The sequence below is a fragment of the Oncorhynchus tshawytscha genome, linkage group LG01 (assembly GCF_018296145.1).
Source record: "Oncorhynchus tshawytscha isolate Ot180627B linkage group LG01, Otsh_v2.0, whole genome shotgun sequence".
Taxonomy (NCBI): domain Eukaryota; kingdom Metazoa; phylum Chordata; class Actinopteri; order Salmoniformes; family Salmonidae; genus Oncorhynchus; species Oncorhynchus tshawytscha.
Genome location: NC_056429.1, coordinates 53,829,066 through 53,855,071, shown reverse-complemented (window position 1 = coordinate 53,855,071; position 26,006 = coordinate 53,829,066). Strand labels below are relative to the sequence as shown.

General features: G+C 42.8%; 1 long non-coding RNA gene across 1 annotated transcript; it reads left to right on the top strand.

The window, feature by feature from the left end:
* The first annotated feature begins 10,254 nt into the window (after positions 1-10,254).
* On the top strand, positions 10,255-24,193 carry LOC121847466. Its single transcript, XR_006084326.1, has 5 exons — positions 10,255-10,373; positions 13,907-14,039; positions 23,674-23,757; positions 23,854-23,935; positions 24,015-24,193. It is a non-coding gene; the product is annotated as an uncharacterized LOC121847466 (long non-coding RNA).
* Positions 24,194-26,006: the final 1,813 nt, after the last annotated feature.

The following is a 26,006-nucleotide window of genomic DNA, read 5'->3' as shown; positions in this document are numbered from 1 at the left end:
ATCAGCTTTCTATAGGCTAGGCTTACTATATTTACATCTCAACTTTCCTAATATTAAGCACATTGCTTCTCTTTACAACAGTATAGCCTACCTGGCTGGCATGAAAATGAACCACAGGAAATACATCCTCCATTCGCTATTTATGTCACACCCTGATCTTTTTCACATGTTTTGTGCTCGTCTCCACCCCCCTCCTGGTTTCGCCCATGTTCCCCAGTGTATTTATACCCGTGTTCTCGGTTTGTCTGTTGCAAGTTTGTTTTGTTTTGTCGAGCTTAACAGCGGTTTTCCCGTGCTCCGGTCTTGCTCTAGTTCATGTTCTCCAGTTTTTGACCATACTGCCTGCCCTGACCCTGCCTGCCGTTCTGTTTTTGAGCTTTGACAATTTAAGTGCATAGACGACATGTATTTTTTCCCTCCTCTTTCGAGACAGGCACATGATAATGATCCATTCCAAATCAAAACAAATTTCACTCATTATTTAGTATATGTAAAGACAAGATTAAATCAAGAATGGACTGATGGGTGACAAAATTACCTAATGGAAGAGTCGCGCTTATAGCCTACTGCCATGTGCGCATTACTGTGCTTATAATGTGAATAAATAGCCTAATTGATTATCAACATTTTACTCTAAACTTTCTGATCAGTTTTTTTGATGTATTAATTTGGGATCGACCGCATCCTTCAAACTGTCCCAGACTATGTTTGGAACATTTATTTCTCGCACAGAATAGGTCAACTTTTGTACTATGGGGATAGTAGATTGGCATAGTCTAAACACAAGCCTTTCTCATCTTGTTGGCTGACGAAAAGTAAATGTGGACAATTCCTCCCATATCTTCAATATGCACTTCGGAATTGTATAATTGTCCCCGATGTGTATGTCTTCACTTGTAGCCTGTGAGAAATACCCAATCACATGATGGAGAGCCATGTGAGTGAGAGGTGCTTCGGCGCACGCAGCACTCCGGGAGAAGGGAATTATAATTACTATATTTAGCCCAAGGGCACAACGGCCACTGGCCGCAAAAGGCCTGGATTCTTTACGGTGCAACGCAGCCACCCAAAGGGGATGTCGCTGGGATATTTGAGGCATTATCAAGTGCTTGTCAAATTGTGAATGAATGAAGTGTGTACAGCCTGAAGGGAAAAAAACTAAGCAGAGCTCACGCCTTTCAAGCGACTTTAAAAAAATCATCATTAGAGTACCATCATGCAATTTTCCAATGTATTAACAAATGTATTAACAAACAAAACATACAGTGCATTTGGAAAGTATTCAGACCCCTTGACTTTACACATTTTCTTACATTACAACCTCATTATAAAATGTATTAAATTGCTTTTTTCCCTCTCAATCTACACACAATACCCCATAATGACAAAGCAAAAACAGGATTTCAGAAGTTATTGCAAATGTATAAAAAAATACATATGCATAAGTATTCAGACCCTTAGTACTTTGTTGAAGCACCTTTGGCAGCGATTACAGCTTTGAGTCTTCTTGGGTATGACGCTACATGCTTGGCACACCTGTATTTGGGGAGTCTTTGCTAGGTAAAGCCCTGCCTTATCTCAGCTCACTGGTCACCATAGCAGCACCTACCTGTAGCACGCGCTCCAGCAGGTATATTTCAGTGGTCACCCCCAAAGCCAATTCCTACTTTGGCCGCCTTTACTTCCAGTTCTCTGCTGCCAATGACTGGAACGAACTACAAAAATCTCTGAAACTGGAAACACTTATCTCTGTTATCTCACTAGCTTTAAGCACCAGCTGTCAGAGCAGCTCACATATTACTGCACCTGTACATAGCCCATCTATAATTTAGCCCAAACAACTACCTCTTTCCCTACTGTATTTTATTTATTTAGCTCCTTTGCATCTCTACTTTGCACATCCTTCCACTGCAAATCAACCATGCCAGTGTTTTACTTGCTATATTGTATTTACTTCGCCACCATGGCCTTTTTTTTGCCTTTACCTCCCTTCTCACCTCACATTGTATATAGACATTTTTCTACTGTATGTTTGTTTTTACTCCATGTGTAACTCTGTGTTGTTGTATGTGTCGAACTGCTTTGCTTTATCTTGGCCAGGTCGCAATTGTAAATGAGAACTTGTTCTCAACTTGCCTACCTGGTTAAATAAATAAATATCTAAATAATGCATCCGTGATGACTGTGGTGCGTGCACAAGATTTTAAAGGAGGAATGTGCATTGCCCAATTTGTTACTGGTCCACTGTGTGTGCCATTCTTTACAATTGGCTGTCAGTGCAGCATCCAAAGAAACCATCCCTAGGAGTGTTCCCTAACAGTACGAGGCGTACAAAGCAGTGTATGCCACCATTAATTGTAGCCAGACGGGGGCGCTAGAGAGCGTGCTATGGAGTAGACGTGCTTTGCTAGAGCTCCGCTCTATTTTGAAACAAATTAGTATTTATCTTAACCTCTCACAACCTAGAACTTAAAACAAATATGACAAAGGGAAAAGGCACCAAAAAAGGGGGGGCTAAACAAGATAATTTGAATGAGACAGACAACGAACCAATTTCAACGTCTCCGACCCACGAGGAGTTAGCTGAAGAGGCTAGCTTCCAAGAGTTCCCCACAGATCCTACTCAGTGACATACTGGCTGCCATAAACTCACTAAGCAAGAAGGTGGACACAAGGTTGGCTGATATCTCAAAGAGTATTGGGACTTTGGCCGAAACTGTGAAGGCAACTAAGGGAAGGGTGCATGAGGTTGAGCAGACGACAGTCAATCACGAGGCCAGGCTACAGGACATAGAGAAACAGTGCACAACGTTCAAAAATGACAGCAAACCCCTGAAAGCCCGACTGGAAACGCTCAAGTCGCATTCAAGATGCCAGAACATCCGAATATGTGGGATCCAGGAGGACACTGAGAAAGGGAATCCCACTGAATTGGTCTTGGAGCTGATTCTGGCATTGCTGGGGAGTGAACACTTCAAACCGGCCATCCTGATCGACTGCGCACACAGATCTCAGGTAACGAAGCCAGCCATGGGCGGGCCACCAAGGCCATTCATTGTACGGCTGCACTATCCCCAGACCAGGGATCTCATCCTCAAGCTGGCTAGTCAAAAGTTCCCCCTTAACTACAACAGAGCCAGGGTGTCTTTCTACCCAGATCTTACCTTGGAGGTGAGGAACCAACGGAAAGAGTATTATGAGGTACGCAACAAATGCAGGGAGGCCAACATCCGATATGGATTCCTCTTCCCAGCCCGGTTTAAGGTGACAGTCGAGGGATCAACACGTACGTTTGACAACCCAAAAGAGGCCAATATGTTCTTGACAAGCAAGCTCCCTGGCTGAGGATACAGAACGGCTGTGTCAGCTGGCTAAATGGCCAAATACAGGCCAGGAATGTGTTTGAATTTCCGGCCTATCTCTTTTCGATCAGAAGATCAGAAATTGGGACTTATATGATGTGAGATGTTGTGGCTAATATAGCATTGTTTAGCATACCATGTATTAGCGCCACTCACCCCCTAACGTGAGAGTTAAGTGTTATTTAATATTAGTTTATATGCGGAGCATCTATAGACGACGAGTTAGTTCAAGCTGTATGTCTAGACACCCTGTATGTCGAGACACCCTAAAGTTTGTGTGTTAGCTAAGGAGTGCGTCGTTTGGGGAAGTCACTCAGTAAAGGAACGGGAGGAGGGACGATGGGGTCTGTGTTTTATGTTAACGTTTATTAATACAGGTGGCATGACAAACTCCCGCAAGGCGGGACGTTTTTCTTCTGGGTTTTGTATGACAGCAACAATTTGCTCTAAAATAAGAAATGCCACATAGTGACAGAGCACAGAGTAGACCAGGTGGAATAAAGATAGTCAGCTGGAACTGTAATGGCTTAGGGCATGTGGTGAAACGAGCTAAGGTTTTTTCTCATCTTAAATCACCGGGGGCTGACATAGTGCTTCTTCAAGAAACTCATATTAAACGCTCCGCTCAGGCCAAGCTACAAGTCGGGCAGATATACCAGTCTAACTTTGATGCAAAAGCGAGAGGGGTAGCAATTCTGATAAGGAAAAACATTCCTTTTGATTACTCATCCTCGATTTCAGATCCTAATGGTCGGTATATTATTGTGGCTGGTACACTGAATTCGAAACCAATAACCTTGGTCAATTTATATGGACCCAACTTCGATGATCCATTATTTTTTCAAAGGGTATTTAAGGCCATACCAAATATCTTGGATACAAGTGTTATTGTGGGAGGTGACTTTAACTGTACGTTAGATCCTCTTTTAGATAAACAGCTATCAAGGTCACTTCAACAATCAAATGCCAGTGTCTGTCTAAATACATTGATGACAAACCTTAACATTGTCGAATTTTTGGAGACTGACGCACCCAGCAGACAGGGATTATTCTTTCTTTTCATCAGTTCATAAATCATATTCCAGAATTGACTATTTTTTTAGTTGGACTCCAAACTAATTTCAGCAGCTGAGTCAGTTACCTATCACCCTATTCTAATTGCGGACCACTCTCCTCTGTCCATGGTGCTGAAACTCGACAATGTCGACAGGCGACCGTGGTGCTTAGACGCATACCTGTTGAAAGATGAGGCTTTTTGTCAGTATTTGAAGGAGGAGCCTTTTCCCTCAGAACTAACAACAAACTAACAAATGGGAATAACCACGAAGGGAAAGCGGTCTCTCTTTGTTCTCTATTAGCCAAAAGGCTCATATTGCAATTTTGGAAATAGGAGACTGTACATATACTGCATATATATTGTACCCATAAATTGTTGATCAGTTAGGTAGCATGTTAACTAACTACCAATACACTGCTTAAAACTATAATTGTTCAGAATGTGTAGGTTAACTCGTTAAAAACAAATTAAATCAAATGTAATTGTTCAATAATTCAATGTGTTGTGTTTAAAAATAAAATATCTGATCATATAAAATATGTTGTGTTTATATTACTTTTACAAATAAAAAATATGTGATAATAAACAAACAAATCTAAACTAACAAATGTAAAATAATATTTTTCGCTGAGATGGCCAGTCAATTTGAGTAACAAAATTGTGTATTCTACGTAATGATGCAGTTTTACGTTTGTACGTAATGATGTCGTCCCGCAATGACATCACAACGTTATTTAGCAACAAACCGATCTGCCTCTTGCAACTTCCCCTGAACATTAGTTGGCAACACTGGTTTGATAGCCTTGTTCAAGTCGCTTGGGTCGAGACATACTCGGAGCTTGCGTTTACCCAATCTGTCGGTTCTGTAACCTTGGTGACTATGTCAGATTGCTCCATGCTCTCCAACTCTTTCTTTAGACGGGTGCGGAGAGCAAGGGGAATCTTTCTCAGCGGGTAGACCACAGGGGTTGAGTCTGGGCCAAGGTGAATGTGGTACATTCTCCTGGGAATAATCCTATTCCTGTAAAAGCAAACTCCTCCGTTACATGTTCTGTCTCTACTGGTGCTGTCACTGATAACACTAGCTTGATGAGGTCCATGTCTAAACATGCTTTAAGGCCTAGCACTGCAGGTGCTCTAGTGTCAACAACGTAAAAGTTCAACATCATGTCACTTTCCTTGTATTTGCATTTGAATGTGCCGTTTACTGGGAGCTGTTCACCACCATAACCAGTTAGTCTGCGAGTGGCGGGCTTGTAGCTCGCACTCAGATGTACTTATTCGGAGGAATAATGTTTACTTGTGCACCAGGGTCTAGTTTGAACTTTAGGAACACAAGGCACAGAGCTATCTCAATGTCAGCAATGGCTTGCTCCAGCTCTGATATTTGATTTTTCTGTGTCACTGAATCAATAAACAGTTCATGAGCATTTGACTCTGACATTTCATCTTCCCTCACTGCGTGTACTGTTTTTCCATGTTAAAAACCTGTTAAAGATAGGGCTGACTACTGCCCCCTTTGGAGGAATTGCGTGCCCATAGTAAACAGAAAAAAAATCTGTCAAAAATTGCTAATATATGCATATAATAATTATGATTGAATAGAAAACACTCTAAAGCTTCTAAAACCGTTTTATGTTTTACCAAATTATGTCTGTATGTAAAGCAGAACTCTCAGGGCAGCCATTCTCCCAAACTCTCTCTTGTCATCATGAAAGTTGGCCCAACTTTGACGTCATCGCCCCCACCCTTCCCAACCAGCTACGGATCTGGGAACAGTTCATATCTCTTCAGCGTGGTGTCCTCTTTCAGTGGGGCCTCTCATTGTGAGAATCGCCCTCTCCCTCGAGTTTTGGCGGGCTGAAACCTCCGGGTCACGCGAAAATACAGCGTCGGGTCCGGAGCTCTCTTTCTTCCAGGATTGACCAAACGATGTAGGTTTGTCTGTTCGAGCTAAGGATTGTTTTCCATGTTTAGAACATGCTAAAGTTTGATTCTGCACTTACTTTGACCAGTTTAGTCGACATATAATATGTAATTTTGAAGTTTAGATGCGCATCCACTAGAATTTTGGCTGCATTTCAACCGGAATTTGTCGTGTTTGATAACCTAATGACACAGACTTGAAAACCAAATGCAGTTTTTGGTAAGTATAACTCCTTCCACATCTTCTGATCGAAGAACATCAAAGGTAAGGGAATATTTATGTGTTAATTTTGGGTTTCTGTGGACTCCAAGATAGCGGAGTCATATTGCTAATCTATGAGCGCCGTCTCATATTATAGCCTAGTGAACGAATTCTGTAACGTTAAAAATAAATGTAACACAGCGGTTGCATTAAGAAGAAGTGTATCTTTCTAACTATATGTAGAACATGTATATTTAGTCAAAGTTTATGATGTGTATTGCTTGTTATCTGCCGTTATCTGCCGGGGCTATCATCATTTCTCCGGACATTTGAGTAGCATTTTTTGAACATGGCGTCATTGTAAACAGAGATTTATGGATATAAATTGCATATTATTGAAAAAAACATAAATGTACTGTATAACATGTCCTATTACTGTCATCTGATGAAGATTTTCAAAAGGTTAGTGAATTATTTTTCTTTTAATCCTGCGGTTGTTGATTGCATATTTTGTTCACCGTGGCTATTCAAATTAGCTGTGTCTTTGGTGGTGGTTTGACAAAAATATGTGCTATGTTTTCGCCGTAAAACATTTTAGAAATCGGACTTGCTGGCTAGATGAACAAGGTGTTTATCTTTCATTTGAGCTATTGGACTTGTTAATGTGTGGAGGTTAAATATTTCTAAGAATATTTTTGCGTTCCATGCACCACGTTCCAGCTGAATGGGGGAGGGGTCGTTCCCAAAAGGGAACCCTACCCCGTCAACAGCTCTGCACACTTTTGCAAAGTGATTCCATTTTCCACATTTAGACAGCTGGGCAATTTCCCTATTTGCCACACACTTTGTATCCACATGTTTTGAATCTTGTGTCGCTCTATTTTGGAGTTGTGTCTCTCCGTTCTGAAGCTCGATCTCTGGGCACCGGAGGTGTGCTTTTGATGTCTGCGTGCAGTGCTTGTTCATGTGATGCCGCACGAAATGGTTTTCATCTGAACCCGTTCTAGCGCATGAGATCTGGCTATGTCAATATCTTTGTCCAGCGTTAGCTCAGAACCAACATCAAAAGTTTCTCTCACACTCGCAGTGAGTGTATTCCAAATACAATACGGTCCCTGACCATCTCATCGTTGTTTGCATAATCACAATATTTCACAAACAGACGCAGCTCAGTCACAAACGATTCGCTAACTCCCTGTACTTTCTCACTGAAATTGTACCTAGCGAAAATCGTATTGGTATTCGGCACAACATATACTATGATGTTTTCAGTACCTTTGATTCAGCCTCGGTAAGTGTCCATGGGTTGTACATGTCTCTCCCTTTTTCACCGATCCAGAGGAGCAGGTAGCTGCACCTTTCCTTTCTCTTTCCTGCAGAGGACCCGCGAACATTAGGTCCACATGCTGTTTGAACGTACCGGGCTGCATCGGTGGCACTGTGTTATCCTCAAAAAGGGCAAAGAATGTGTTTAGTTTGTAGACTCCCAGTCCATTCGAGGTGAAGGAACTCCAGCAAAATCCATCTTTTAGTCCATTTACTCTGACACCATGTCTTGCTTTGTATAAAATGCAGTAGGACAGGATATTTATTAAGGCAGTTCTTTATTAGCTAGCTATAATTGGCATGTTCACGTGTCTCATACCATGATCCCCTGACCATGACCTCACCACCTGGGTGGTCTTAACCAATCATAGCGCAGTATGATACCGCGGTAAAATGCAGCAAATTACAATTCAGTATTTTCAGACAAACTAAACACATTCTTTGCCCTTTTTGAGGATAACACAGTGCCACCGATGCAGCCCGGTAACAAGGATTGCGACCCCCCCCCTCCTCTTCTCCGTGGCTGATGTGAGTAAGACATTTAACCCTCGCAAGGCTGCTGGCCCAAACGGCATCCCTAGCTGCGTCCTTAGACCAGCTGGCTGGTATGTTTACGGATATATTCAATCGCTCCCTATCCCAGTCTGCTGTCTCCAAATGCTTCAAGATGGCCACCATTGTTCCTGTACCCAAGAAGGCAAAGATAACTGTACTAAATGACTATTGCCCTGTAGCACTCACTTCTGTCATCAGAGACACTAGTCAAGGATCACATGACCTCCACCTTACCTGCCACCCTAGACCCACTTCAGTTTTCATCCTGCCCCAACAGGTCCACAGATGATGCTATCGGCATCACACTGCCCTATCCCATCTGGACAAGAGGAATACCTATGTAAGAATGCTGTTCATTGACTACAGCTCAGAATTCAACAGTACCCTCCAAGCTCATCATTCAGCTGGAGGCCCTGGGTCTCAACCCCTCCCTGTGCAATTGGGTCCTGGACTTTCTGACGGGCCACCCCCAGGTGGTGAAGTTAGGAAACAATATTTCTACTTCATTGACCCTCAACACTGGGGCCCCACAAGGTTGCGTGCTCAGCCTCCTGTACTCCCTGTTCACCCATGACTACGTGGCCATGCACGCCATGAACTCAATCATCAAGTTTGCAGACGACACAACAGTAGTGGGCTTGATTACCAACAACGACGAGACAGCCTACATGTAGGAGGTGAGGGCACTCGGAGTGTGGTGTTAGAAAAACAACCTCTCACTCAACGTCAACAAAACAAAGGAGATGATCGTGGACTTCAGGAAACAGCAGAGGGGGCACCCTATCCACATCGAAGGGACAGTACTGGAGAAGGTTGAAACTTTTATGTTCCTCGGCATACACATCACAGACAAACTGAAATGGTCCACCCACAGAGACAGTGTGGTAAAAAAGGCACAACAGCGGCTCTTCAAACTCAGGAGGATGAAGAAATTTGGCTTGTCACCTAAAACCCTGACAAACTTTTACAGATGCACAATTGAGAGCATCCTGTCGGGCTGTATCACTGCCTGGTACGGCAACTGCACCGCCTTCAACCGCAAGGCTCTCCAGAAGGTGGTGCAGTCTGCACAACACCTCACCGGGGGCAAACTACCTGCCCCTCAGGAAACCGACAGCACCCGATGTCACAGGAAGGCCAAAAAGATCCTCAAGGACAACAACCACCCGAGCCACTGCCTGCTCACCCCGCTACCATCCAGAAGGTGAGGTCAGTACAGGTGCATCAAAGCTGGGACTGAGAGTCTGAAAAACAGTTTCTGTCTCGAGGCCATCACTTGCTAAACAGCAATCACTAACTCAGAGAGGCTGCTGCCTACATAGACTCATATCACTGGCCACTTTAATAATGTTTACATATCTTACATTACTCGTGTCATATGTATATATACTGTATCTTATACCATTGATTGCATCTTGCCAATGCCGCTCGGCCATCGCTCATCCATATATTTATATGAACGTATTCTTATTCCATCCATTTAGATTTTAATGTATTAGGTTGTTGTTGGGGAATTGTTAGATTACTTGTTAGATATTACTGCACTGTCGGAACTAGAAGCACAAGCATTTCACTACATTCGCATTAACATCTGATAACCAGGTGTATGTGACCAATAACATTTGATTTGATTTGATTTATTGGCCAATCATTTTGTTGATCTAAATTGTCAGCGTTCATTGGTTAAAAAAATATGTCATCACATTGAATAGTTTCCATATTTGAATTTACATGGCCACGCCTTTACGATAATTTGATTGGACGAAGTTGTTTGAAAACACACCTAAGCAGAGCCAGCCCAGACCTCGCTCAATTTAGTGCAAAAATGAAAATCTTTGGAAAGGGGAACTCTTCTTGGATTTTATGAACAACAAGGGGAATATGGATGGAATAACTGAAATTAAGTAACATCTCTTTCACCGTCTGTCTTTCAACCATTTTCAGGGTAAGACAATAATAAATAAATATTGATGCCTTTTTCTGTTTATTGGAGAGATGTAGGGAGAGCTATCAGTCTGAGTGGCATTTGAAGTGTGAAGTGCTGTTTTGCTCTATAGGAATATCTGACTGTAGTGTAGGAAGAACTGGTAGAACTGTAGTGTAGGAATTAAGTTTTGAATCTTGTGTCTGTAGTTTACAGAATAATAAGAGACAACTATATATCAAGCAGCTATAATTTTAACTTGGTTTAAATACCCTAAAACAAAAGTGATTTGACATGACCTGTGAATGTATGAGAGTGTCTAAACGCTTAAACATTCTTACACTTTTGACGTTTGTAAATGGGTATTGCTAGTGTTTTTTGACTTACTGTAGGAGACCCATATTATAGATCCAATACAATAATTTACAATCCACATAAAATAGACAATCCAATGCACAATGATTGTACACAATCAGTAAATAGTCATCACAGTCAACACATTGCCATAGAGAACTTTAAAATACTAATACGTCAACAAAATTTTATTGCATGATACTTGAAGTCAAATATATTGTTGTTCTTCAAGTGCTGTTTTTGATCAATGTAATCACTAGGTCTCCAACTGAAAACTATGCACAAGACCTCAGTATGTGCAGTGATGTCACTAATGGTGTACTACTGTGGTGGTTCATTTCTTTACTATTAAATGAGGAGAGACAAACTTATCGCACAAGTCAGAGTTATACTTAAACTACATCTTTAATTAATGAACACTTTGCACTGGCATTTCGACGAATCACCGTTTCTGATGATCCGTCGAAAAATCCCCAAGACAAAAGTACAAAGGTCTTTTATAGCCAAGATAAACCCCTTTCAACCTACTTTACGAACAACAGATATATATATATAGAATGGGTCAAAAGGTGAGACTTTTTAAATGAGAAAGGAGTATGCGGTTGCCAGATAGCATTCGCTATAAATTAGCGTTCAGTTTGTTCCCTAAGACGAGATTCCGATCTCGTTCCTGGTACTCATAGCACAAAAACACCAACTCGACCAATGGCATAAATCAATTGTCAGCTCCAGACACTACCACACACATCCCCCAAGGCCAAAGGAGGGAGTGACTGGCGCACAGACATTGTGGAAACCAGTAATTGGTTCCCCATTAATCATGCCATCCCTTCACATGGTTTAAGAATAGGTAAAGACACATTCAGATATGAAGACAATGAAATATTACATTTACATAGGTATTCAGACCCTTTACTCAGTACTTTGTTGAAGCACCTTTGGTAGAGATTACAGCCTCAGGGCTTCTTAGGTATGACGCTACAGGGTTGGCACACCTGTATTTGGTGAGTTTTTCCCCATTCTTCTCTGCAGATCCTCTAGCTCTGTCAGGTTGGATGGGGAGTGTAGCTGCACAGCTATTTTCACGTCTCTCCAGAGATGTTTGATCGGGTTCAAGTACGGGCTCTGGCTGTGCCACTCAGGGACATTCAGAGACTTGTCCCGAAGCCACTCCTGCGTTGTGTTGGCTGTGTGCTTAGGGTCATTCTCCTGTTTGAAGGTGAACCTTCGCCCCAGTCTGATGTCTTAGGCGCTCTGGAGCAGGTTTTCATCAAGGATCTCTCTGTACTATGCTCCTTTCATCTTTCCCTTGATCCTGACTAGTCTCCCAGTCCCTGCCGCTGAAAAATATCCCCAACAGCATGATACTGCCACCACCATGCTTCACCGTAGGGATGGTGCCAGGTTTCCTGCATACATGACGCTTGGCAGTCAGGCCAAAGATCATCAGACCAGATAATCTTGTTTATCATGGTCTGAGAATCCTTTACATGACAAGCGGGCTGTCATGTGCCTTTTACTGCGGAGTGGCTTCTGTTTGGCCACTCTAACATAAAGGCCTGATTGTTGGAGTGCTGCAGAGATTGTTGTCCTTCTGTAAGGTTCTCCCATCTCCACAGAGGAACTCTGGAGCTCTGTCAGAGTGACCATCGGGTTCTTGGTCACCTCCCTGACCAAGGCCCTTCTCCCCCGATTGTTCAGTCTGGCCAAGCAGCCAGCTCTAGGAAGAGTCTTCCAAACTTCTTAAACTTAAGAATGATGGAGGCCATTGTGTTCTTGGGGACCTTCAATGCTGCAGAATTATTTTGGTACCTTTCCCCAGATCTGTGCCTTAACACAAACCTGTCTCTGAGCTTTACAGACAATTCTTTTGACCTCATAGCTGTGGGACCTTATATAGACAGGTGTGTGCCTTTCCAAATCATGTCCAATCAAATGAATTTACCGCAGGTGGAGTCCAATCAAGTTGTCGAAGCATCTCAAGGATGATCAATGGAAACAGGATTCACCCGAGCTCAATTTTGAGTCTCATAGCAAAGAGTCTGAATACTTATGTAAATAAGGTGTTTCTGTTTTTTATTTTTAATACATTTGCAAAAATGTCTAAACTATTTTTGCTTCTTCATTATGGGGTATTGTGTGTAGATTGATGAGGGAAAAATGTATTTAATCAATTTTAGGCTGTAACATAACAGAATGTGGGAAAAAATCAAGGGGTCTGAATACTTTCCGAATGCTCTGTATTTTGGGAAATGGGCTTATCAGGCTCATCAGAAAGTATTACCATGCGAGAATCAGGTGAAGGCCAAGGATAGTTTGGCATTATTTTAAGAGCCTATGAGATAATAGGATTTCACATTTTCAGTAAGGGCTTTCATGAGGGTTTAGATGTTGGTAATACACAATTGTTTTTCTTCTTTGATACAAAATAACAACTGTTATGTTATCTTTCCATTTTCTTTCACTGTCACATTACGTTGTTTTCTATCAGACTGATACAGAACCAAAGTTCTGGTCTTAGTCATTGTTGAACACAACATACACCCAACAAAAACAGCCAGTGGAAACTATTTAATTGTCTTCCACACATGTTTGTGCTCCCTTTGTGTGGAGGCCAATGCTATAATGAGAGATTATTAAAGTATAAAAGTTACTTCCTCTTTCTCCCTCTCTTTGTCCCACTCCCAGTATCTCCCCATCTATCTCTTACTCTCTCTTTTTCTCGCTCTCTCTCCCTCTCTCTTGTTTATCCCGCTAACATGTGTTTTTCATGATGCACGTTTCTCTCACAATAGAAAAATGTATGGAGTCCATCTCATCTGACTCAGTGTTTGTGAGAGCTTGCACTGTTTGGCTGCTACCAGACTAGTTCAGCCCAGCCTTGAAACATTTGAGGTGTGCCAGAGGGGAAATATAGTTAGTTTGAAAACAACAGCTACTCTGTCTGTCCGTTCATCTGTCCGTCTGTCTCAACTGTATGTTTCTCACCCTTGTCCCAGACTGAATCTCTTACTGAATATGCTCACCTGTTACAGACATCTCATCCACCCTCTCTTTTACAGTCTTAAGTTACGGGGGAAAGTATTTTAACAGAAGGATGATTCTGCCATTTTTATCAGAATTCCCAAGTAACAATACTAAATGGAGGTGTATTGGTTATTTACCGTTGTCTTTCATGTGTCTTTCTCTGTGTTCCACAGAGATAGGGCCAGGGGGCATGGTGAAGGCAGAGGAGGCCCTAGGGCAGGAGGACTGGAAGGAGAAGTGTTTCATCCTGGAAGCCCTGCTCATGAAGTTCCGGGTGCAGATAATCAAAATCAGAGAGCAGACAAGGTTGGTCTTAAGTAACAAGTTGTACCGAATTATAACAAATAGAACTAGTACGTTGTTGAATGATCCCAAGTAGCCTTACATCCCAGGCTCTCCTATATAGGATGCAAACTAAAGCAAACGCATCAGCAGTAACGCATCACCTAAATAACATGACTGTAACAAGTATTAACTCATGAATTATGGACTCATGAACTAGAGTGTAAAGCATGTTTTGATTCAACTCATGTATTATATTGAATGTACACTACCTGTTCTGTGTGTGTTCATGTGTGTAAAACTGCCTCGGCTGAGAGTTTAGGCTACTGGTAGTGGTGTAGGCCTGGTGGAGGGTAAACGCAAGTAAACACCATTTATTCACATTTTTCAGAAATGCATTTCAAGTATAGTAGGTTTCACTTTTTTTTGTTACGCAACCGGCAATGAGATATTTATTTTACCACGACATCACAAAATATTTTACCACTACGTCACTACCGGTATGCCCATTTGAAGTTAATGGGAATACACCTTGTAGCCTAGTCTAGAAAGTTGACCATGTGTGTTAGGGTGACCATTCCGTTTCAGACCAATTTCAGGTGTTCCCGACTTTTCAGGCTACAAAAAAGGTACATATGTCAGCAAGACGCATCAATTAATCTAGGCCTAATCAATCGCAATCGCTGAATGTCATTAGGCACACTGTTTGACGTTTCGTAACAGATGTCTATTGCCATTCATCGAATGGAGCGAGTATACATGCAGTGTGGATGCTGGAATTATTTTGGAGTGGACAAACCTGCACAGGTAGAATACTTTGTTTGAAGTGATTTGTTTGGCAATCAGATGAAAATATCAAAACTGGTTGTGTTTATGCCACATTAAACAGCCATTCATTTTTACATGTTAACAGGTTAAATTAGCATTTAACCTGTTAAATTAGCATTTAACCTGCAAATTAGCATATTAGCATTTTCTTCTTTCGTGTAATTCTCACTCTGTTCAGCACAATCCTCCCTCTCACAAGTAGTCAAGTGTCTGCTGTGTGGAAGTATAATCTGATGGAACCACTGCATGGAAAACAGTTGTTACCACTAGAGATGTAGTGTAGGCCTGGTAGCTACAGAGGAGGGCTTTAGGAGCTGGCTAGGTAGTGGATAGAGGGTTGTATGTGTGTGGGGTGTGTGCTGGCTGACCACAACGAGGCAGGCCTGGAATTCCAGGCAAACGAGTTTGGATCCAGTGGAGAGGTTGCAGGGTGGAGTGATGTTACGGGTTATAGGGGCAAAGGGCATTGATGTATTTTGTTGAGCCTTTTTCTGTGCCTCAGTTGTGTAAACCTTCTGTGTTTATGTTGACATAGTTTTTTTATTTTTTTATTTAACCTTTATTTAACTAGGCGAATCAGTTAAGAACAAATTCTTATTTACAATGACGGTCTAGGAACAGTGGGTTGACTGCCTGGTTCAGGGGCAGAACGACAGGTTTTTACCTTGTCATTACTGGCCCAATTCATAGCCGATCATTCAGAATATCTCTACCACTAGGCTACCTGCCGCCCCAGGTAGATGTTGGATGGCGTTGGATGGTGAAGACAGCCTACAGGAGGAGTGGTTGTCTGACTGGAACTGGGACTTGCTAATGGGCCATAACACAGATTACCAAACTACTCCAGTAACTATCATTAACAAAGTCCCATCAGAGCTTTTCAGGAAACGATGGACAGTGATTCAGCCTTGAAGACCGAGATGGCAGTGTGGGCATGTGTGTCATTTCTCCCTTTCTCCAGCTGTACTCTCTATGATTACAGTTATATTCTCTGCCTGATTCTATATGTGTGAATTTACAGAAAGCTGTGGTTTGTCATTTGTGGATGACCTTGGGCTGTAGAGAATTATTTCTAAGAAGATGTGGCTAAGTGTGTGCCTGTGTCTCTGCATGCATTTGTGTTCATGTGTGTGTGTGTGGTGACGTGTTTCCAGGTTTGGTCCAGCTGGCACACCACTGGCCACAGTTAGGGTAGTGTGTGTGTACAGTATGCGTCTACTCTCTGCTGTGAATAGGCCCAAGACCTTCCCTCCCTCAGCCAGAGTTGGAAGACAGAGTGGACTAGACCAGTTCAGACAGGATTTGTTGTGTACCACTGGCTTCATTGCCCTTATAAAATATATCACTAGGCAGGTTTACTGAAATGCCCATATAGCAACTTCCTTGATCCTTACTCCCTATGGCCATACACACTCACAGAAAAACACACAAAACCCATACGTACACTTTTGAGCCACATAGTCTTCCAAACGTATTATCGTCCTGCAATGGAAACTCTGAGTGTGTGTGTGTGTGTGTGTGTGTGTGTGTGTGTGTGTGTGTGTGTGTGTGTGTGTGTGTGTGTGTGTGTGTGTGTGTGTGTGTTTCAAATCAAATTTATTTATAAAGCCCTTCGTACATCAGCTGATATCTCAAAGTGCTGTACAGAAACCCAGCCTAAAACCCCAAACAGCAAGCAATGCAGGTGTAGAAGCATGGTGGCTAGGAAAAACTCCCTAGAAAGGCCAGAACCTAGGAAGAAACCTAGAGAGGAACCAGGCTATGAGGGATGGCCAGTCCTCTTCTGGCTGTGCCGGGTGGAGATTATAACAGAACATGGCCAAGATGTTCAAATGTTCATAAATGACCAGCATGGTCAAATAATAATAATCACAGTGGATGTCGAGGGTCCAACAGGTCAGCATCTCAGGAGTAAATGTCAGTTGGCTTTTCATAGCCGATCATTCAGAGTATCTCTACCGCTCCTGCTGTCTCTAGAGAGGTGAAAATAGCAGGTCTGGGACAGGTAGCACATCCGGTGAACAGGTCAGGATTCCATAGCCGCAGGCAGAACAGTTTAAACTGGAGCAGCAGCAAGGCCAGGTGGACTGGGGACAGCAAGGAGTCATCAGCCTAGGTAGTCCTGAGGTACTGTATGGTCCTATGGCTCAGGTCCTCCGAGAGAAAGAAAGAATTAGAGAGAGCATACTTAAATTCACACAGGACACCGGATAAGACAGGAGAAATAACAGACTGACCCTAACCCCCCGACACATAAACTACTGTAGCATAAATACTGGAGGCTGAGACAGAAGGGGTCGGGAGACACTGTGGCCCCATCCAACGATACCCCCGGACAGGGCCAAACAGGCAGGATATAACCCCACCCACTTTGCCAAAGCACAGCCACTACACCAGTAGAGGGATATCTTCACCACCAACTTACCATCCTGAGACAAGGCATAGCCCACAAAGATCTCCACCATGGCACAACCCAAGGTGGGGCGCCAACCCAGACAGGAAGATCATGTCAGTGACTCAACCTACTCAAGTGATGCAGCCCTTCTAGGGACGGCATGGAAGAGCACCAGTAAACCTCTGTAATAGGGTTAGAGGCAGAGAATCCCAGTGGAGAGAGGGGAACTGGCCAGGCAGAGACAGCAAGGGCGGTTCGTTGCTCCAGTGCCTTTCCGTTCACCTTCACACTCCTGGGCCAGACTACACTCAATCATACGACCTACTGAAGAGAAGAGTCTTCAATAAAAACTTAAAGGTTGAGACCGAGTCTGCGTCTCTCACATGGGTAGGCAGACCATTCCATAAAAATGGAGCTCTATAGGAGAAATCCCTGCCTCCAGCTGTTTGCTTAGAAATTCTAGGGACAATTAGGAGGCCTGCGTCTTGTGACAGTAGTGTACGTGTAGGTATGTACGGCAGGACCAAATCGGAAAGATAGGTATGAGTAAACCCATGTAATGCTTTGTAGATTAGGAGTAAAACCTTGAAATCAGCCCTTGCCTTAACAGGAAGTCAATGTAGAGAGGCTAGCACTGGAGTAATATGATTTTTTAAAAATTGGTTCTAGTCAGGATTCTAGCAGCCGTGTTTAGCACTAACTAACGTTTATTTAGTGCTTTATCCGGGTAGCCGGAAAGTAGAGCATTGCACTAGTCTAACCTAGAAGTGACAAAAGCATGGATGAATTTTTCTGCATTTTTGGACAGAAAGTTTCTGATTTTTGCAATGTTACGTAGATGGAAAAAAGCTGTCCTTGAAATAGTCTTGATATGTTCGTCAAAAGAGAGATCAGGGTCCAGAGTAACGCCAAGGTCCTTCACAGTTTTATTTGAGATGACTGTACAACCATCAAGATTATTTGTCAGATTCAACAGAAGATCTCTTTGTTTCTTGGGACCCAGAACAAGCATCTCTGTTTTGTCCGAGTTTAAAACTGGAACATTTCCAGCCATCCTCTTCCTTATGTCTGAAACACAGGCTTTCAGCGAGCGCAATTTTGGGGCTTCACCATGTTTCATCAAAATGTACAGCTGTGTGTCATCCGCATAGCAGTGAAAGTTAACATTATGTTCCCAAATCACATCACCAAGAGGTAAAATATATAGTGAAAACAATAGTGAACCTAAAACGGAACCTTGAGGAACACTAAAATGTACAGTTGATTTGTCAGAGGACAAACCACCGACAGAGACAAACTGATATCTTTCCGACAGATAAGATCTAAACCAGCCCAGAACTTGTCCGTGTAGACCAATTTGGCGTGACCCTGAACACCCTGTCATTTAGACTTGACACCTGTACACCTTAACGTCCAACCAGACTTCAGTGTAACAAACTGTGACCATAACCAAGAGGAGGCAGTACAACAGGAGTCAAGTCTCACTTGAGTTAGTGAATGAGTTAGTCTTTACTGTACAGGGTTAGCAGTTACGAGTGATGGCATACAACATACATGTATGACCAATAAATAAATAACTTGTTTACATTTGATTTTAAATGTATTTGACAATGGATGCTCAATGCAAGAGCATTTGAGGAATATAACGGTTCCCTTTTCTATGTAGGAACATAAATCAGTCAGTATTATCAGTAATGGCACTCTCACTATGTCTAGTATGCAACATTCTCCCATTCTTTGTTTGGGTGTATTTGCTGCATTTGGGTTTGAGCGGAGGTTGATATTTCTCCTCTACGACTGTATAAACATTGTTTTAGTGAGTTAGAATAAGAGGGGAATGAAAGGTCTCATTCAGGTGACCGTAGTGTACATGTAGGTATGTACGGCAGGACCAAATCGGTGCAAGTGAGGATAGTGAGACTGAGGATGTAGTCAGTGACAGTGTACACGAAAGATGGGCGCCGGAGGGGATGGCTGCCGTTTTACGGGCTCCTAACCAATTATGCTATTTTGTGTGTTTTTTTTTCATATTGAACTTATTTTGTACATAATGTTGATGATACTGGCTCTTTTGACCTAAAATAGCTTATGGATATCAGAACAGCGATTACTCACCTTGAACTGGACAAAGATTTTTTCTTTAATGAGTTTGATGCAAAGGATATAATGCTGCTACCAGACAAGGTCCAAAGACAAAAACTATAGCAGGAAAAACAAATGACTCGCTCAATACGGAAGTGGTCAGATGACACTGATGCTATGCTACAGGACTGTTGGACTAGCACAGACTGGAATCTGTTCCTGGATTCATCCAATTGTATTGAAGAGTATACCACCTCAGTCACTGGCTTCATCAATAAGTGCATTGATGACATCATCCCCACAGTGACCGTATGTCCATATCCCAACCAGAAGCCATGGATTACAGGCAACATCCGCCGCTTCCAAGGAGCGGGAAACTAATCCGGACGCTTATAAGAATTCCTGCTATGCCCTCAGACAAAACCAATCAAATAGGAAAAGCCTCAATATAGGACTAAGATTGAATCGTACTACATCGGCTCTGATGCTCGTCAGTTGTGGCAGGGCTTGCAAACTATTATTCACATTGACGGGTCTGTAGTGGAACGGGTCGAGAGTTTCAAGTTCCTTGGTGTCCACATCATCAACAAACTATCATGGTCCAAACAAACCAAGAAAGTTGTGAAGAGGGCACAACAACGCCATTTCCCTCTCAGGAGACTGAATAGATTTGGCATGGGTCCCCAGATCCTCAAAGTCCTACAGCTGCTTCATCGAGAGCATCCTGACCGGTTGCATCGCCGCCTGGAATGGCAACTGCTCGGCATCCGACCGTAAGGTGTTAGAGGGTAGTGCGTACAGCCCAGTACATCACTGGGGCCAAGCTTCCTGCCATCCAGGACCTACAGTTGAAGTCGAAAGTTTACATACAACTTAGCCAACTACATTTAAACTCAGTTTTTCACATTTCCTGACATTTAATCCGAGTAAAAATTCCCTGTCTTAGGTCAGTCAGGATCACCACTTTATTTTAAGAATGTGAAATGTCAGAATAATAGTAGATGCTTGGTGTCATTGCTTGGGGTCATTGTCCATTTGGAAGACTTATTTGCGACCAAGCTTTAACTTCCTGACTGATGTCTTGAGATGTTGCTTCAATATATCCATATGATTTTCCTGCCTCATGATGCCATCTATTTTGTGAAGTGCACCAGTCCCTCCTGCAGCAAAGCACCCCACAACATGATGCTGCCACCCCTGTGCTTCACGGTTGGAATGGTGTTCTTCGGCTTGCAAGCCTCCCCCTTTTTCCCCCAAACATAACGATGGTCATTATGGCCAAACAGTTCTATATTGTTTCATCAGACCAGAGGACATTTCTCCAAAAAGTACAATCTTTGTCCCAATTGTGCAGTGCAAACCGTAGTCTGGCTTTTATATGGCGGTTTTGGAGCAGTGGCTTCTTCCTAGCTGAGCGGCCTTTCGGGTTATGTCGATATACGACTCGTTTTACTGTGGATATAGATACTTTTGTACCTGTTTCCTCCAGCATCTTCACAAGGTCCTTTTCTCAATCATCAAGTTTGCGGACGACACAACAGTGGTAGGCTTGATTACCAACAACGACGAGACGGCCTACAGGGAGGAGGTGAGGGCCCTCGGAGTGTGGTGTCAGGAAAATAACCTCTCAACGTCAACAAAACTAAGGAGATGATTGTGGACTTCAGGAAACAGCAGAGGGAACACCCCCCTATCCACATCGATGGAACAGTAGTGGAGAGGGTAGCAAGTTTTATCCCCTTACACTGTGTATAAGACAGTAGTTTTGGAATTGTTAGTTAGATTACTTGTTGGTTATTACTGCATTGTCGGAACTGGAAGCACAAGCATTTCGCTACACTCGCATTAACATCTGCTAACCATGTGTATGTGACAAATAAAATTTGATTTGATTTGCTGTTGTTCTGGGATTAATTTGCACTTTTCGCAGCAAAGTACGTTCATCTCTAGGAGACAGAACGTGTCTCCTTCCTGAGCGGTATGACCGCTTCGTGGTCCCATGGTGTTTATACTTGCATACTATTGTTTGTACAGATGAACCAGACTTGTGGAGGTCTACTATTTTTTTCTGAGGTCTTGGCTGATTTGTTTTGATTTTCCCATGATATCAAGCAAAGAGGCACTGAGTTTGAGGGTAGGCCTTAAAATGCATCCATTTTAGGCCTTGAAATACATTTTTAGCCTGTAATCAAACCCAAAATGCTGATGCTCCAAAATGCTGATGGCCAGTTTTATTGCTTCTTTAATCAGTACAACAGTTTTCAGCTAACATAATTGCAAAAAGGTTTTCTAATGATCAATTAGCCTTTTAAAATGATAAACTTGGATTAGCTAACACAACATGCCGTTGGAACACAGGAGTGATGGTTGTTGATAATGAGCCTCTGTACTCCTATGTAGATATTCCATTTAAAAAAATCTGCCGTTTCCAGCTACAATAGTCGTTTACACCATTAACAATGTCTACACTGTATTTCTGATCAATTTGATGTTATTTTAATCAACCATTTAAAAAAAATTATATATTTCAAAAACAAGGACATTTCTAAGTGATCCCAAACTTTTGAACGGTAGTGTGTATATCACCTTTATTTTAACAGGGAAGACATATTGAGACCTAGGTCTCTTTTACAAATGCACCCTGTGTAAATATATATATAGTTGCCAAAAGTTTTGTCTTTAGGTATTTTTGTCAGATGTTACTATGGAATACTGAAGTATAATTACAAGCATTTCATAAGTGTCAAAGGATTTTATTGACAATTACATAAAGTTGATGCAAAGAGTCAATATTTGCAGTGTTGACCCTTCTTTTTCAAGACCTCTGCAATCCACCCTGGCATGCTGTCAATTAACTTTTGGGCCACCTGACGGATGGCAGCCCATTCTTGCATAATCAATGCTTGGAGTTTGTCAGAATTTGTGGGGTTTTGTTTGTCCAGCTGCCTCTTGAGGATTGACCACAAGTTCTCATTGGGATTAAGATCTGGGGAGTTTCCTGGCCATGGATCCAAAATATAGATGCATGGTTCCCTGAGCCACTTATTTATCACTTTTGCCTTATGGCAAGGTGCTCCATCATGCTGGAAAAGGCATTGTTCTTCACCAAACTGTTCCTGGATGGTTGGGAGAAGTTGCTCTCTGAGGATGTGTCGGTACCATTCCTTATTCGTGGCTGTGTTCTCAGGCAACATTGTGAGTGAGCCCACTCCTTTGGCTGAGAAGCAACCCCACACATGAATGGTCTCAGGATGCTTTACTGTTGGCAAGACACAGGACTGATGGTAGCGCTCACCTTGTCATCTCCTTGTCATCTGTGAATACTTTCTGAAGGAACTGTACACCAGTGGAGGCTGCTGAGGGGAGGACGGCTCATAATAATGGCTGGAATGGAGCGAATGGAATGGCATCAAACACATGGACACCATGTTTTTGATGTATTTCATACCATTCCACCTGTTCCACTCCAGCCATTACCATGAGCCCCTCCTCCCCAATTAAGGTGCCATCAACCTTCTGTGATGTACACATTCAAATAAAACACAGTCATGGGAAGCACATATAAAACATCACAAATCACCCATAAAAAAACGGTTACATTCCTCCACAAATAAGTCCCCCAATCAATACTTTATATTGCCCGAACGGCACCAGAGCATCAAGATGAAATGTATTTTACATTTTGTCACAGCAATATGGTGCAACTTAGAATAACTAAAAGCAGATTTACCAAGATCAGTGGAGACCCCAGGAACCGCGAGTTAACCAATTCTGTGAACGGGTTAAGCAACTCAGGTGTCCACACTTCAACAGCAAAGTTATGACTAAACATGATGTGTCCGTCATTCTTGAAAAAGAAAGGACAGCCGCACACTCTAGGAACTCAGATGCAATAATTGAGTAACCTAACAACCAACATTTCGACAGACGAGCTGTCTTCATCAGGGTATAATATCATTCTCCCTCTTACAGCTTGAGCAGCTGGGGCGCGCACGTTCGTGCGTGTGAGCCTGCTCATTTGTACGTGTTTGTTTGTGTTACATGTATATTTCTTAAGTGAATTCCCTAATGTGTGTGTGTGTGTGTGTGTGTGTGTGTGTGTGTGTGTGTGTGAAGTCTCCAGACGGTCAGTCATGTGACTCTGAGGTACGGTTGTTCAAACGCTGTCAGGATCTATAGTCTCTCTTACTCACTCTGCTGGAGCAACAGCTTGAGGAGCAGGTAAACACTGTCAGTTTGTTGCTTTCCCCCTGGTTTGATGCTTCTCCTTGAATGGTTAAGGTTAGGATTGAGGGAAGGTAAACTGATCCTAGATCAGTGTTGATGTCTCTATCTCTCTATATCCCTCACTAGAAACAGATCCAAGCCCAGGATTCTAAGGCTGTGGAGGAGAAAACAGCCAAGATCAAAGAGCGGGTGATACTGAAACTGTGTGAGGTATAGTGCCTGTTAAGATGTTACCCAAATCTGTTGATATGTTTGTGTGGCTGTATGGCATCCGCTTAAGTGTTTATGTGGTTGTGCTGTTCTCAGTTTAGGGTGTAGAATGCAGTTCTGAGAGAGACCAACGTTCAGCAGGAGACTCAGATCCAGGAGCTACAGAAAAAGATGCAGGGTAAGGACCACAACAAAGACACACACACACACCCAAGTCCTTATATAGACATTCACTCTGTTTCATGTGTGTGTTCCAGCCGTGGAACAGAAGCGAAAAGGTGGTGCCCAGTCCAAGCCAGGGGAGGCCCTGTGTCTCAGCAGCCTGACGTCTGGCTGTTTCCGGGTACAAGGGAAATCCCCCCAGTTCCTAACAGGCCCGAGCCCACCCAGAGGACCCTCAGCACCCAGCCTGAGGGAGAGGCCAAAGGGAGAAACATCACCGGTCAGTCCCTACCTCCTCACTCCATATATCTACTGGATGACCACCACCGGTCATTTCCATGACTATCAATGTATACTGAACAAAAGCATAAACGGAACATGTAAAGTGTTCCGTAAAGTGTTTCATGAGCAGAAATAAAACATCCCAGACATTGTCCAGACGCACAAAAAGCTTATTTATCTCAAATGTTGTGCTCAAATTTGTTTACATTCCTGTTACTGAGCATTTCTCCTTTGCTAAGATAATCCATCCACAGGACAGGTGTGGCTTGTCAAGAAGCTGATTAAATAGCATGAACATTACACAGTTCTTGTGCTGGTGACAATTAAAGGCCACTCTAAAAAGTGCAGTTTTGTCACACAACACAATGCCACAGATGTGTCAATTTTGAGGGTGTGGGCAATTGGCATGCTGACTCCAGGAATGTCCACCAGAGCTGTTGCCAGAGAATTGAATGTTCATTTATCTACCACATGCTGCCTCCAACATAATTTTAGAGAATTTGGCAGTACATCCAACTGGGCTCACAACTGCAGACCACGTGTAACCACGCCAGATCAGGACCTGCACATCCAGCTTCATCGCCTGCAGGATCATCTGAGACCAGCCACTTGGACAGCTGATGAAACTGAGTATTTCTGTCTGTAATAAAGCCCTTTTGAGGGGAAGAACTCATTCTGATTGGCTGGGCCTGGCTCCCCAGTGGAAGGGCCTATGCCCTCCAAGGCCCACCCATGGCTGAGCCTCTGCCCAGTCATGTGAAATCCATAGATTAGGGCTGTCACGATCGTCGTATGAAGCGGACCAAAGAGCAGCGTGGTATGTGTTCATGATGATTCTTTAATTAACGAAAGTACTGAACACTGAATACAAACTATACAAAACAATAAACGAATAACGACTGTGAAGCTATAATGAGAACTGTGCTGCCACAAGCAACTAACATAGACAATCACCCACAACCCAAAATGACAAAACAGGCTAGCTAAATATGGCTCCCAATCAGAGACAACAACTAACACCTGCCTCTGATTGAGAACCATATCAGGCCAAAATCAGAAACAGACAAACTAGACATCCAACATAGAAATGCCCACTCAGATCACACCCTGACCAAACAAAACATAGAAACATACAAAGCAAACTATGGTCAAGGTGTGACAAGGGCCTAATGAATGTATTTCAATTGATTGATTTCCTTATATGAACTGTAACTCAGTAAAATCATTTAAAGTGTTGCATGTTGTTATATTTTTGTTCAGTATAGTACTATGTTCTTTACTCCTGGTCCTGGGGACCCACAGAGTGTGCAAGTTCTAGATCCTCTCCAACACTAACACACCTTAATAAACTTATCAATTAAGCATGATGCCTTTTAGATTAGTTGAATCAGGCGTGTTAGTACTGGGCTGAAACGAAAGCCCTGTAGGTCCCTGCACACCCTCTAGGTCCCCAGGACCACAATGGAAGAACTCAATTTAGTATAGAGTAGTTATTTAGTAACGAGTTATTGTTACATAGTATATTACATTATATAGACATAAAGAGTGATTGTTTAAGTGTTGGTTATTTTCACTCATCTCTCGTGGACAGACTACGTGAACATGAGCTTCTGACCAAATTACGCAAGATTCTAGATCTGATTTAACCGAGAAACATTTTCACAGATGACACCACCAGCACAGGAGGGCTGTCAGTGCTGTGTGGGAGGGAGAGGGGGAGGTGTACATGAAAGGGGTGTATGTACACTGCATTGCACTCGTCCCAGCAGCGAGACCTACCTCACTGCGTCCAATGACAGCAGCTG